Source organism: Macrosteles quadrilineatus, unplaced genomic scaffold, assembly GCF_028750875.1.
Source record: "Macrosteles quadrilineatus isolate MER2022 unplaced genomic scaffold, UCM_ALF_1.0 Scaffold_8__2_contigs__length_117827958, whole genome shotgun sequence".
NCBI lineage: Eukaryota > Metazoa > Arthropoda > Insecta > Hemiptera > Cicadellidae > Macrosteles > Macrosteles quadrilineatus.
In genome coordinates this window covers 110,944,096-110,956,395 of record NW_026542601.1, presented here as the reverse complement: position 1 = coordinate 110,956,395, position 12,300 = coordinate 110,944,096, and the positions used below count along the sequence as shown (strand labels likewise).

General features: G+C 31.6%; 1 long non-coding RNA gene across 1 annotated transcript; it reads left to right on the top strand.

Annotated features, from left to right (window-relative positions):
* Positions 1-4,487: 4,487 nt before the first annotated feature.
* Positions 4,488-11,230, top strand: LOC129001693 (uncharacterized). The gene is made up of 3 exons (XR_008491483.1): positions 4,488-4,688; positions 7,349-7,448; positions 11,095-11,230. It is a non-coding gene; the product is annotated as an uncharacterized LOC129001693 (long non-coding RNA).
* The last annotated feature ends 1,070 nt before the right edge of the window (positions 11,231-12,300 follow it).

Genomic DNA, 12,300 nt, shown 5'->3' with positions numbered 1-12,300 from the left:
GGCCTAAGTACTATCTCTGAATGAAAAATGTGACATTTTCGGTTTTGAACCAAGCAGTAAGCTTTTAAAATATAATGTCATAAAAGTTTATATTTCTTGTGCCGTCTTAGCTTCGAGAGTTTTCTACCCGATTTGTAAATAGGACTTACAAAGGCTTTTTACTTATAAATACTAGTAAAATTTTAGTTGAGTAGACTAATATATTTTTCTAACACAACTGTATGTTAAGTTTTATTTTATAATATGTTAAGTTTAATTATTCGTTACAAAAATGTGGACAAAAATAATTTATGTTTCATCAGAAACCAACTAATAAATACAATATAAATTCTCTCTCTATACATATTCAATTAAATTCTTTTATCTTTTTTATGTTCAGGCTGAATACAGTAATTGTCTCTGAATCCCCAAAATTTTAGTTTAATGAAGAACAAGTTTTTTTAAGCTACATATATATTTTTATTGTTGTGACAGAAACAGCTTCACAGCCACTGACAATGGCTAGGGGAGTAATTGTTTCACCTTAATCTTTTCCGTCCCGATTATTCTTTTACCATTGTTAATTGTTACACATTATTTAGTCGATGGTTGCTGATTTTCATTATAAAACATACCACTATGTTCTAGGTATAACTCGCCTCTGTGTTGTATGGCAAAGGTCAAATAATCGGGAAGAAAAAAGCCTTGTTTCTTGATTGTAAGTTAATTTAAAACTTTTTGTAACAATTCTGGATATCAATGTGTAAGAACTAACCCATGCAGTAAACCATTTATTTAGCTAATGGTGGGAAAACATTAAAAGTTTGTTACTGTTAAATGTCTATATATCACCTGCATTTGCTCTTTCATAAACTTCTTGGCAGATTTAATTCAAATTACATTAAGTTTCTTTTCTAACAACTCATTGTACATTAAATAAAAGCCTGTTTTGAAACAAAGCCTTATGTTAAAAACATGCAAATTAGATTTTGGATGAGAATTTACTATCGTACCTGATTATTATTTATTTGATGATTTAAATCAGATTAATATTGAAAGTTATTTGGAAAATAAATTACATTTTAACACAATATTTTTTTAATTACTGTCCACATTTTCAAATTAAACATTTTACACTTAAAATTTACCATTAATATGTCTAACAAATTGAACCTTGATTACCATTAAATTCGTAGCAACCACTGCAACGTGGTATGAAGATATTTTGAACCAGTTGCATCATTACACTGTTGTTAAGTTAACGAACAAGAGTGTAGCCTCAGCACTCGATTTCATCTAGTGATAAGGTCAACTAAGCAAGGACTTTCTGGATACTAGGGTAGCCTAGTTAAAATACTAGTCTGAATACCAGGGCATTAGATGACATCGAGTGCTGAGGCTACACTCCTGTTCGTTAACTTAACAACAGTGTAATGGTGCAACTGGTTCAAAATATCTTCATACCACGTTGCTCCTGGTCACAAGTTTCTTCTCAGGCATCTTTCGATGAATTTCCGCTTTGACGAAACGATGGCGATGGACTTTCTTGCACATTTTCCCATCTCGGGTCGATTAGTGATGATCCCGTTGACTGCTAGCTGTTTCACATTATCAGTTAACGGTGTGTGAAACAATTCATCTGTGTCAAACAGATAGCCATATCTTCCATTCACATAGGTTGACTTCCCACTATGGGGAGGACTGTAGATGCAGACAGCAGCATCAATCTTGCAGAGCTCGATGCAGTCAGCATCGTATTCAGAAAAAGCTCTCTTTGTCTTGTGAAGGTAGGCTTTTCATCGCAATAGTCAATGTTCAGAACTTTAGAATCAATGACTTCTTTCATCTTCTTTTCTCGAAGACACATTTCATTGAAGGATTCATCATCTTTTATACTTTCAAGAGATGCCTGAATCTCATTTATCTCAGTTTCACTTATCTGAGAATTCTCAAAATCTTCATCATTGATGTCTTCATCTTTAACCACCAATTTCGGTCCAGCTTGAATCTTTGTTGTTGAAAATTTTTGTGGATGCTCAATTTCTCCAGCCTTATTTTCATTGGCCCATGAAGTTGCTGCAGTTATCTTTTCTATTGGGTTATCTATCTTCTTATGGATCATCTGCTGAACGGTACTCGCTAAATCAACATGAAAGGAACATCTTGCCTTTTCTTCAAACAGTACGCCAGCAGCAATGTATTCTGGCGACTGATATTCTCCATGATGGAGTTGGTAAGCTTCTAAAATTTCTGAATCAGTTAAAGAGTCAATAAACGAATTATGATCAAAATCACAAAGTTCCTCCAAATTTAGTTCTCCATAGGATTTGTTGTTTTTAATACAGAATAGTCTTTTATAAACGGTGACAATTGCTCTGTCCGCCAGAAAATACTGCAGATATTTCTTCTTTACTATGCCTCCGAAGTTGAAACTAGCGGAAGCCATGTACGCGGTTATACCACCGGCAAGTTCTTTGTGCTTCATAGCACGATCATGTTTGGCACGGTCATAGCACGCGCAGTCATGGCTGGTAAGCTAAACGAACAATGTGCTAAGGCCCATGTTAATTTTTTCCAAATTTCAAATTCATTTTTCGTGCTTATTTTTGGGCCTATCTTAATTTATAAAGGGATTCTGCACATATAAAGAAAAATATATTTCTCCTGTATTATTATTTTACGTTTATGCGTAGATCTTCCCTGTGATGCACACGAGCTGAGAAAAAAGGTTTTTAAGAAACAAGCTTGCCTATTAATATATAGATATTATTTTAGTTAAATTTTGTTTTTGATTGGAATTTGTTTATTTATTTCATAGTAGAATAAACGACTGATAGACTCAATGAATAAAGACTACATTTCTCAGAAACATTATCGATGCTTTGGCTATGAGTAATGTTTAATCATTCATTTCACTTTATCAACTGTCAATTTTGCTTTACGATTTATTAATGAGTAATCTCATCAGACTGATTGCATCAAATAGGAAGCTACACATAAATTTATCAGCTCATTGAAATGTATAAAATCATCATTCACTCTGTTCATATGACTGTAAGATAATATTCTCAGTATTGTACATGTTGATAAAATGCTGTTGACTTTATATTTGTATTGTCTTGTGATAAAGTATATTTATATATGTGTTTCTTTCAATCAACCTATACTTGTCTCCACAAATGGAAAAGGTTTAGTTTGATAACCTCCAATTTATAAGAATCATTCAATTAGGTACATTGAATTTGAAAAGATACCCTCAATTGTGTTCCAAAAAATGGGTGATTATTTCTATGGTATAAAAGAAGTTTGCGTATTTAAAAGGCACATTTATGTATCTTAATTGCAGAAAACTAAAGTCTTCAATCAAATGGTATTTAATGTCAAAAATAAATTAAAGAACTATAGTTTCCTCCACGGTGTTTTTATTTATTTTTTTGAATATTTTAAAAATAAATTTGATCGGAACTATGTAAATTAACATACAAGATTTTTCTAAATCTGTATTTTTGTAATTTTGTAGTAACAGCAACACAAATTATACTTGCTTTACCCAAAGATTAATATAATATTAGAAACTCAAGGAATTTGACAATTTATCGAACAGGGTAAAGTACTTCTCGTAAAACCCAAAATATTTTTGTAAGATTGATCAGTATAAACATTTTCACTGAGATAAAAAGTATGGTTAATTCAAGTTCCACATTTAAATACACCTCAAAATTATTTAACAACTCTTTTTTATAAAAAATATATTATTGGTCGGAAATATAAATATCCCAGCGACATTGACATAATTGTAACTGTTAAGTATAGTTGAGCCACAGATAAAATTTTTGTACGGTACCATTGACTATATAATAGTCAATGACGGTACTAAATATACTACAAGCAGTAGGCCCTATAGTAGAATGATACTAAAAAAATACTAATAGTACCCAAGTAGCAACACAATATTGTTAAAATGTTGAAATAATGTTGCTTAACATTGTCAACAATATTGTTCTGAGAATATTGTTTTAATGTTGAAGCAACATTTTCCCAACATTGATCAACGTTTTATGAAAATATTGTTTGATAATATTGATTAATGTTGAAAAAACATTATTTCAACATTAACACATTATTTTCCCAACATTGATCAACATTTATTGAAAACATTGTTGTCAATATTGAATAATGTTGAAATAATTTTTATTTCAACATTGAAACAACATTAATAAGATTGAAAACTGTTTATGGACTCAGCTCATCCAGAAAATCAAAATAAATATAAACTAGGCTTTTATTAAGTAATAAAGGGAATAAGGTTGATGCTAAAAACAAAATACTAAAATAAAAGTTCTACCCAAACGGGTAGAAACAAAAATATCTTCAATTTAAATTAGAACTATTTTCTTGTGCGCGCCATTAAAACGCGCGCGGATGGATCTATTAGCTACTGTAGCTAGCTAGCATCTAGCATGGTAGCATCCATCTTCTTCATCTCATCTTCCATCATCGGCACTCGGCACGGCAGCTCCAGAGCATCTTTCATTTCAATCAATCATCTCTAGTCCTAGTCTCAATCTCGTAATTTTTATTTCACTTCACACCATGTTGCAATGATTGTATTTTTCCCTTTGATTTGAGATTCTGATGTATAATAATACAATTATTTACGGCTGAATACAGTTTTTTAATGGTGGTCAACTTGAGATACCAGCTTCAAGGTAAGTGCATCTTGTTATCAAGTTAAGTTTTGCATTCATAGTTACATATTATCAAAGTAGGCTAGGCTTGCACTCTAGTCGTAACTTAATAGAGCCAAGCCTAATTTATTAAAATCTTTTAACCTACAAATGCAGTACCGACTGCTAAGATTGATTGTTAACACACAAATAAAATATGTAAGTGTGATAGTATGCAAGGCTATGTAGGCTAAATAAGTTAGGCCTATAAGGCTAATATTTATAAGCAAACAAAAAAATCTCATTTGAATGCTGAAAGAAAAAGTAAAACCTAGCCTAATCATTGAGATCATTGTGAATGCATTTGCCCAGAAAATTGAAGTTATAAGTTAATCATCTCCAAGGCTTGAATCATCTCACATCTTTTTTACCTAACCTTAATTTAGACGAAAATGCGTTTCCTGTTTTGCCATTGCAGTTTAACCTTTGACATATTTTAGCCTAGGATGTCAATATTATTTTACCTAAACTTATGTTACATAGGCTACCAAAGCCAATTTACAACTTCAAAGTAGGCTACAATTTAATTATCCTATGAATTGGTCAATAATTTGTAAATTTAAAATAGGCCTAGGCCTAACCTACATTAAGTTACCGTTGGCCTTTTTATAAGCGGAACAACTTCATAAGTTATTTAATCCCAAGAATAATTATAATGCTAGGGCCTGCATTGATCGATTTTACTACACTAATTTCGACCTCTAAAGTAAAGTAGCTTAACCTACCATTAAAACTTACAACTACTTACAGTAGCCTTAACAGTTAAAAGTTAAGCTTATACTAAAATTATTTTAAAACTGAAAGATCAGTTGTTAACATTACCGTATCACTTTAGTTGGGTATCTGTGTTATTTTAGTTCATAGGTACCTAACTAACTTAGCCTTAACTTATTTAATTCGTTGGTAGCAGGCCTAACTTGTTCTGTACCGGTCAAGGTTGCTTTACTTTAACTTATAGGCTATTCTTGTGTTTGTTATGACTTAACTTAGTCACACTGCTTATGATTACGTTATGGCAGTAATTTGAACTTAACTCAAACAGTAACCAACCTGTACATTTTTGCTTGTCTCTTGCATACAAAAAGCACTTAAACACACATTCTTCACAGGCACGAGGCAGAATAACAATACCGGTACATATGTTATTTAAAACCTAAAAGAACTTTTATGCTAGGGCCTAAATTGATTTTACGATAGGCTCTACCTTAACCCTCCGAGTGTTATGTGTCGTAAAAGCGACTCATAACACACCCGCTGTGGTGTTATGTGTCGCTTTTGCGACTCACAAACACTGTTTACGGCGACGGCTCTGGGACTGGCTGAATCGGATTGAACTGGATCGAGTTAGGTATCATTTTTTTCAGCAGATTCAGAGCTTTCTCCTGATGTCTGTTTCTTCATTTTAGTTCCGAAAATATTGTAGCAGACAGCTGACGTGCGTATTTGTAAACAGCTTGGTTAACCTCGCACCGATGACTGATGTGTTTTATTACGTTTATCATTGTTTTAGTGTTAAAATCAAAAGTAGTGATATACGTGGCGCATTATAAGAAGATTTAAGTGATTTTGAAGGGCTGGTTGATGATCCTGAAGAAGTAGGTAGTGATATTGATGTAAATTATCAGCCAGATTCCTAGCTATGGTTAGGCTATGCATTCTTAGCTAAACGCTATGTACCGAAATCGGTTTTTTGCCCATAACTTAACTTATTTATTTTCAAATCTACTTCCTTATATTATTATATTTTTGGAATCCTCATAAAATTCTGAACAAAGTGGCTATTTTAAGATATTTGTAGACCGATAAATTATAACAACTTATTGAGCGCAAACATATTTTTTTTTTCATTTAGCCTATTTTATAATTTTTGAGAAATGTTAACTTAACCCCACAAAAATTGTTGAAATTTTTTTTGTAATGTTTTATATGTTAGGGCCTACCTTGAAGCCCATAATTTTCCAAACAAAATGATATATAAAACAGTATAACTTACTTTACATTGTTTTTAAGTTTCTAAGATACATTTTAATAAAACCCTGCGATTGCGCAATAAATGGGCGAACATTAAGACCAAAAGTAGAGACACTTGGAGGGTTAAGTTACTAAGTTAATTTCAACCACTAACTTACCATTACAACTACAGTAGCCTAATATCAGTTTTATGTTAGACTAAAAAGATATTTTAAACTAAAATATCAGTCGTTAACATCATCACTTTACATTTCACTTTACATCAGTGTAGTTGGGTTTTGTTATTTTAGTTAATAGGTACAGTACCATTAAATTACTCTTTAATATTATAATAGCCTACCGCATTGTTTATGTTGAGTTTTTGTTTTCGTTAACCAAAACTAAGATCGTAAAATCATCAATAATAATGAATGTCTCTCTAGCAGGAAAGTACCCCTAACTAACTTACATTAATTTGTTGGTAGGCCTAACTTGTTCTGTTCCGATCAAGGTTTGCTGTACTTTATATAGGCTATTCTTATTTGTTTGTTTTAACTTAGTCGCACTGCTTATGAATATGGCGCAGTAATTAAAGCCTAATTCAAACAGTAATCAACCTGTACATTTTTGCAGGTGTCTTAAGTTTCATAAATACAAAAATCCCTTAACTTAAACTCTCTCATTCTTCACAGGCACGCAGGCACGTATAAAACCATGGGGCACGAGGTCAAAATAAAATCAGTAGACTCTACACAAGACTGACCAAGTTTCTAACATCCTTTGAAGCTACAGGTAATTGACCTTTTCAATTGATTTCCTCTGTCAGCTCAGCATGTTAGCCTAGATAGTTTTAAGAATGTGATGTATGCATGGTTGATTGTATTGTAAGGCCCTTTTACAGACTTAAAGATTTTTCAAAGCGGACTTTAGCTCTATTAGGTAATCTTGCATGATGTTTTTTCTAAAATATAGCTATCAGTACTCTTATTTGGTTTTTAGTACAATGAACTTATTAACTTATTTTGCTTTAATGTATCATATTTTACTGTTGTATGACTGACTTGTGCTTTTCAAGCTTTCATGACAGTATCAATTGCATGTAATTGTCTAAATATTAATAATTGCTTTATATCATATTGTATGGCTAGGCCTATCGTTTGACTAGATTAAACAAATCACAAAACATGTATTAATAATCATAGGGAGTGTTGTGTCTGATGAGGCTACGTTGTAGGTAATCTCAGCCAAGATCGATTAGTAAAGTAGGCTAACCAGATGGTAAAAACTAGGTAGGCTATCAAGGTGAGCACTTTTTTGTCTAAAAACGCCATGTGATTTCGCAAACTGTCATAACCTAACCTAACTAACCAAACATGCTGTTAATGAAAAAATCAAATGAAGGTTTACTATTGAAAAAATTGTTCTGTTCATAAAATAAAATTATAACTTAAATGCCTCAAATTCTAAAAAAAGATGTACAGTTAAGAAGTAATCACATTCTAAGCAAAATCTTTGACAAAATGTTAGTGTCACCGGTGGGATTCGGTCTGATAAGTATTTGATTATGAGCCGAACACTATCCACTTCACCTCGAACACCGATGGCAGCACTTCGTACTGTCGCGGTACGGTAACAGTGTTCATTATATGTATTCATTCAACCATTAATCGATTGAATCGAGCCTATTTGGTCCGAAATAATATAAATACTTAGTATTTCGTTATTGAACCGATAGTACGTGGCGTTTTTGTACGCAAATTTGCTCAACCTCTTAAAAAGATTAAACAAATTTGATCATTTCACTAAAAAAAAAAAAAAATAAAGTTAGATTCTCTCTGACACCTAATGTTTGAAGTACGGTAGCCAAGAAATATATTGACTACCGGTTTGAAAAATATATTGGTAGGCCTATATACGGTTTGATAAAATGGCAAAATACCCCCGCCGCAGCAAACCTGCCGTCTAAGCGAATTTCCATTTGTCCGAATTGATTTTCAATTGATCTATTTAAATAACATTGGGTTAAACGAGTACCTAGGTTTGCTGCTACAAGGAAACTAATAAAGTAGTGTGTTTTTAGTAAAATATTGATAGCTTACTATAAAATAAATAAATTTGCCAAGTTTGAACAAAATACAGGGTGATTGATATAAGTGTGCCAGCCGTTTTATTCGAAAACCATAAGAGATATCAAAAAAAGTTAAATGGTAAGTGCCTTGGATTTTTTATTAAAAAAATTGTAGTCGAGTCAAAAAAATTATTTTAGCCGCCATTTTTCCAATATGGCCGCCAACTTTGATTTTTCTTATGGAACACCCTGTATTTTATTATGTATTCCGGTAGAAAATGATTTTAAGACGATTTCATTCTTGTAATTTTTTTCATAAACCTAACCGCTTCAAAGATAATAATGGTTTAAAGTTGTGAAATTTTCAATAATTTTCGAATAAAACAGCTGGCATGCTTGCTTAGGCCTTTATTGAAACTTTCTCATGCCAAAATTTCAAAACTTAAACCATCATTATCTTTGAAACGGATAGGTTTATGAAAAAAATAACAAGAATAAAATTGTCTTAAAATTACATTTTCTACCGGAATACATCATAAAATACAGGGTGTTCCGTAAGAAAAATCAAAGCTGGCGGCCGTATTGGAAGAATGGCGGCTAAAATAATTTTTTCGACTTGACTACAATTTTTTAAATAAAAAATCCAAGGCACTTACCATTTAACTTTTTTTGATATCTCTTATAGTTTTCGAATAAAACGGCTGGCACACTTATATCAATCACCCTGTATATCCATAAAGAAGCAAACTACAACATTTTACAATATTCTCCATTTTAAATTTACCATTTTTTTAGTTTTCTCCGTAACCAATAACCGTACAAAAACACTTTGATATACTGAATTGTTTGTTTTTTTAAGCTCTTTAAGAAGGTTTAGAGAAAAATTGGGAAATTTCGTGTTTTGAGGGTAAGAAGTGAGAAAACCCAATTTTTACCCCATAAAACCCCCCATAAAACCCTGTTCCCATGGTCCGATCATGCTGGATCGCGAACTCATTCAAGTTTATCCCGCCTTACACCTTCAAACCAAATTTCATCAAAATCGGATAAAAACTACTCAAGTTATCGTGTTCACGGACACATATATATATATATAAATCTATATATATATATATATATATATAGGCTATACCTATATATATATACATATATAAAAATTTGAACGAATGGTGTTTTTGGCCTCTGGGGACATTAAAATGAAAAAGTAAATCGGTCCCGGGCCTAAGTCTTACCATGAGACCTACGGTAATAGCTACTTCCCTATAGGGAAATTCGCTAAAATAGCTTTTGGTTTTGTTGTATGTTTAGGAAATCGTTCCTCGAATGACTAATTTTACAACAGCCTACCGCATTGTTTATGTTGAGTTTTTGTTTTCATTAACTAAAAATAAGGCAATAAATAGCAATATTAAAATATTTCTAGATAATTTGAAGCTTGTATAAGAGTAAATAAATAAGCCTTTATACTCTCTTCTGACTCTATCTCTGCCTAACTAAATTTTTTAATACATGCCTTTCATACATAATATAGGTTAATATAGGTCTTGTATTATATTTGGCTATTAATACAAGTAGGCCCTCCTATTCAACAATTTAGTCAATGGTAATATGCAAAAATTTTTTGACAGTGGAGAAAATAGTGGAAAAGGGAGTATTTAAATTACAGACCTTGCAAACCATTAACAATCTCCGAGGCTACGTTTAACCTTAAAATAGTTATTTTAAAGTGGGCCAGGGCCATGAGGCACAATTTTTATTTCAGCTGCGGTTTTCAATACGGACGAAATGAGAACATTCTATTGGCTGTCACGGTCTGACGTCACTCTCTTCTCTTGAGAGAACACCATTAGCGCAACGATACGAAGTTCAACTATCGATGTTGTGTAGTGGATAGAGTACTCAAACGATGTCTAAGAGTTATCCAGTTTGAATCCCTCCAGTGACACTAACTTTTTGTTAAAGATTTTGCTTAGAATGTGATTACTTCATTTTTTGTTAGAAATTGAGGCATTTATAATTTTATTTTATGAACAGAACAATTTTTTCGAATAGGTAGTAAACCTTCATTAGATTTTTATCTTATATCTCTTTTTATATTATTAGCAAGTTTGGTTAGTTATGTTAGTTTATGACGGTTAGGTTTTATATTTTTTTTTTCATTTTTTTACTCTCATTTCGTCCACAATGAAACCGCAGTATTAGCTGAAATAAAAATTGTGAGAGCGTGGAACATAGATCAAACATGCCTGATGTACTTCATAAGCTCTATCCAACCCTCAACAACATGAAATAGCAGCTGTTCTTGTTCTATACTTTCAGATACTCCCAATTCCCATGCAAAATAAACTTGACACAAAGACTTTTTTTTAGGAAAGGGAAGGATGCCGCTACAGTCGAAGAGAATCGGGCCTATGGAGATGTCAGCGAAGATATAAACACTTTTCAACAATCACTAGGCCTATACATTGAGCCTGCAGTTATTAATTTTTAAATCTTGAAAGTGATTTACTTTTGTTTACAGATTTGATATATTATAAGAATATTTTGTTCGCTTGGTTTTTTTGGTCTCTTTTACTTTTGTGATTTGACCTTCTATAAAAAATGTATATTCTGGGCTTTGTGAAAGAATAAACAAAATATTTTTAAATTGTGGCGTTATATTTTACCTTTTTCTTGAAATAAATATACATAACTTATGTCAACAATATTCCACAGAAATACTTTTTGCAGATTTTATGAAATAGCATAGCCTACTGTTATTCAAGAATAAAATAATATATTAATAATAGTTTTGTCAGTCAATAGAGTATTACCTAAAATGAGTTTTTTTTTGTTTTGACATTTTTATTATGCATTTATGCAGGCCGAAGTATTTTGAATACTTAGATTGTTTAACAATTATTTTGTGAATTTTTTAAAATATTAGCTTAATATTGACAGGATAATACAGCCGATACAAAAATACTTAAACAATGTTGTAAAAACAATAATCAAAATACTGTTAATGTTAACAAAATATTGTTAATTGATAATTTCGAAATTTTTTTTTCAAAATTGTCTTAATATTGGCTTAATATTTCCATATAACATTGAAACAACGTTGAAAAATATTAAGACAACATTGTCAAGACAATGTATTTTGTTTCACGAAAACATTGTAACAATATTGTTACCACATTGATCAATATTTGGGCAATATTGAATGAATGTTGTTTAAATGTTGAAAACAACATTGAAACAACGTTGAAAAATATTAAGACAACATTGTCAAGACAATGTATTTTGTTTCACGAAAACGTTGTAACAATATTGTTACCACATTGATCAATATTTGGGCAATATTGAATGAATGTTGTTTAAATGTTGAAAACAACATTGAAACAACGTTGAAAAATATTAAGACAACATTGTCAAGACAATGTATTTTGTTTCACGAAAACGTTGTAACAATATTGTTACCACGTTGATCAATATTGGGGCAATATTAAATTAATGTTGATTAAATGTTGACAACAACATTGAAACAACATTGTTATGCTACTTGGGTAGTACTTTGGAATATTATGGTTGTTTGTA